General features: G+C 40.0%; 2 non-coding genes across 2 annotated transcripts; both read right to left on the bottom strand.

Moving 5' to 3' along the window:
* Window positions 1-1,868: 1,868 nt before the first annotated feature.
* LOC111725359 lies at window positions 1,869-2,009 on the bottom strand. The gene has a single exon (XR_002773438.1). It is a non-coding gene; the product is annotated as a U4 spliceosomal RNA (small nuclear RNA).
* Window positions 2,010-2,670: 661 nt separating this feature from the next.
* Window positions 2,671-2,811, bottom strand: LOC111725360. Its single transcript, XR_002773439.1, has one exon. It is a non-coding gene; the product is annotated as a U4 spliceosomal RNA (small nuclear RNA).
* Window positions 2,812-3,197: the final 386 nt, after the last annotated feature.

Raw genomic sequence — 3,197 nt, 5'->3', positions numbered from 1 at the left:
CAGCATCACCAATAGAAATGATGCATTTGAGTTGTTCCTAGTATATTTCTAGTAGTTTGCTATTACATAAAGCTGCTAATTAAAACTGGACATGCCCTTACCATACAACCCATCAATCACACACTTGGGCATTCATCCCAGAGAATTAAAAAGGTAGGCTCACAAAAAAACTTGTGCAGGAATTTTCTTAGCAGCTTTATTTATAACAGCAAAATACTAGAAATAACTCTAATGTCCTTAAGTGGGTGAATGAGCAAACAAACTCTGGTACTACTACTGAAATACTACATGAAATACTACTCAGCAAGATTGATATATGCAATAAACTGAATGGACCTTGAGGACATCATACTTAGTGAAAATAAAAAATTAATTTCAAAACGTCACTGGGTGAGGTTGTACACCTGTAGGCCCAGCTACTTTGGAGGCTGAGGCAGGAGGATCGCTTGAGTCCAGGAGTTTCAGGTTGTAGTTGCTATGATGGTATTTATGAATAGTCACTGAACTTCAGCCTGAACTGTAACACAGGAAGACCCCCATCTCTTAAAAAATAAAAAAAGCCACATACAGTATGATTCCATTTATATAAAACTCTAGAAAATGCAAACTAATCTATAGTGACAGAAAGCAGAACAATGATTGCTTGGGAATCGGGAGTGTGGAGAAACACAGGAGAGAGGGTTTACAAAGGAACACCAGGAAACTTCTAAGAGTAATAATAGGTTTCATTGTCTGGATTTGTGGCAATGGTTTCACAGTTGTACACATTTCAAAACTTAACAAATTGTACACTTTAAATATTATGTGCAGTTTACAAACCTCAACAGGCTAGCTGCAATGGCTCATGCTTATAATCCTAGCACTTTGGGAAGCTGAGGTAGGAGGATTGCTTGAGTTCATGAGTTTGAGACCAGACTGAGCAATGTGAGACCCCCATCTCTACTAAAAACAGAAAAATTTAATGGGGCATATAGTGTGAACCTGTAGTCCCAGCTAATGGGGAGGCTCAGGTAGAAGTATGGCTTGAGCTCAGAAGTTTAAGGTTACTGTTACAATGAGGTCACAGCACTCTAGACCAAGTGACAGAGTGAGACTGTCCCCTCCTCCCAAAATTATACTCCAACAAAATTGTTTGTAAAAGATAAAGTTATGGTTTCTGTGAAAGCTAAATGAAAAGGCATGTTAAGCACTTTGTGTGAAGTTTGGTACACAGTAAGTGCCCATAGTTGTTTATGATACTGTTGGAACTTGCCTGTCTCCTGGGTTGCTCCATCATATGTCTCTCCTTGTTTATTATCTTTATCGCACTGAAATAATCTGTAATTACCTAGTTTGTTTACTAGTTTGTGGTCTGTCTCGCGACTATGAATTCCCTGAAGCAGGGATTGGGGTTTAAATTCCTACTGGTGGTGTTTTTTCAGTGCCTTTTGAACCTCTAGCTCCCACTGCCACCACCTTTCCCCTTGGTGTTCATTTCATCACATTCTTTTACTACAGACCACAGAGTTTGATGGCCAGCGGCCTAAACAAGTCAGGCAGGATCTACCATACTCGGTAACTGATAGGACCGCGGAAGACCTTTATCTACGGATAGTCCAGGTCTTTCTACACATGAGCAAAAGGAAACTAAAGTAGCAGAAACAAGTGCAACATTAACAGTAGGAAAAGATCTCTCTTTTAGTGGCTTTAAGTAAACGTAAAACCCTCAGAATTTTTTTCCTACAAACATTAACCACAGTAGTTGGAAAGAAAGACCACTGTTAAAATTAAAAGGAAAAACAGAAGAGCCTCATGTTAAACCGTACTCAAAAAAAAACCAAGAACCATCTAACCCCTAAATTAACTTCTATTAAACCAACGTAATTCAGTCTCCGTAGAGACTGTCAAAAATTGCCAATGCCGACTATATTTCAAGTCGTCATGGCGGGGTATTGGGAAAAGTTTTCAATTAGCAATAATCGCGCCTCGGATAAACCTCATTGGCTACGATACTGCCACTGCGCAAAGCTGAAGAGTAATTGCGCCCGCCCACTCCCCCACGGATAACAACTGCCTTTACATTGAGGGTGAGTGACTGCCAGCCTGATCGTGAATATGAGACGTTCTTGTTCGAGCAGTTGTGTTTAACACCTACCTGCGTAGGAGGTTTCTTGTTATTGAGACATCTGTGCCGAATATTCGGATTTTGGAAACCATAGAACACTCGCTTGGGCTGCTGGGGAATTTCATGCAAATAAGGGTGACGTCACAGAGCTGACCGGGCTAAGATTTGCATTGGCAGTGAGAATCGGCGGCGGGAAAGTGAAGGTAAAACACAGCGACGAGGTGGACTCCGGGCTGTGTCTCGGAGCGCAGAAACGGTAGGCAACTAAAATCCGAGGGGCATATTTTCAGAAGAAATTCCAAAATAACACTCGGGCAAATCACTGAAGAAACTACTTCTAGCCTAGTCAGACAGAATAAGAGATACACAGATACCAAGCACTTACGTTATAATCACTCGATCATTTTGACTTCATGCGAACTATTAAAGAGAACGAAACACAAATATCACTACCTTATCTACTTTAGAAAACATCGCTTTCTCAATTATCAAATAAAACTCATAAACAGCACTGAATTAAAAAAAAAAAAAAACAACTTCTTTTTTTTCAAAACCAAATTATTCAGTCTCCGTAGAGACCGTCAAAAATTGCCAGTGCCGACTATATTGCAAGTCGTCACGGCGGGGTATTGGGAAAAGTTTTCAATTAGCAATAATCGCGCCTCGGATAAACCTCATTGGCTACGATACTGCCACTGCGCAAAGCTAAAGAGTACCTCCCCGTGTTCATTGCTCCCAATAAGCCAGGTTCCTAGTACAAAAAGGCGAGTTTGGGGCTCATTTAAAAAACCTTCGATTATTGTTTGCTTGAAAATTATATGATTATATGAAAGTCTTTCTGAAATACGTAGGCAATTTTTACAATATTCGGTTGTGATTTTACTTGGTTTTGGTGGAGAATGCAGCATAGCATTGTGGGAGGAAACATGCTAATAGACTTAACTCGGAGACTGCAAGTGGCGGTTAAGAAAAATGGGATCGATTTGGGTGCTGTTCGTTTGGCTCTCTATTTACAGTGTAACTACCTTCTCTAAAGAGGTTTTTTGTTTGGTTTTTGTTGTTTTCATTGTGGTAAAGTACACATAATAAAATT

This window comes from Otolemur garnettii, unplaced genomic scaffold, assembly GCF_000181295.1.
Source record: "Otolemur garnettii isolate 467f Iridium unplaced genomic scaffold, OtoGar3 scaffold00038, whole genome shotgun sequence".
Taxonomy (NCBI): Eukaryota; Metazoa; Chordata; class Mammalia; order Primates; family Galagidae; genus Otolemur; species Otolemur garnettii.
Note: the sequence above shows the minus strand (reverse complement) of the source record. Positions and strands in the feature narration are given on the sequence as shown.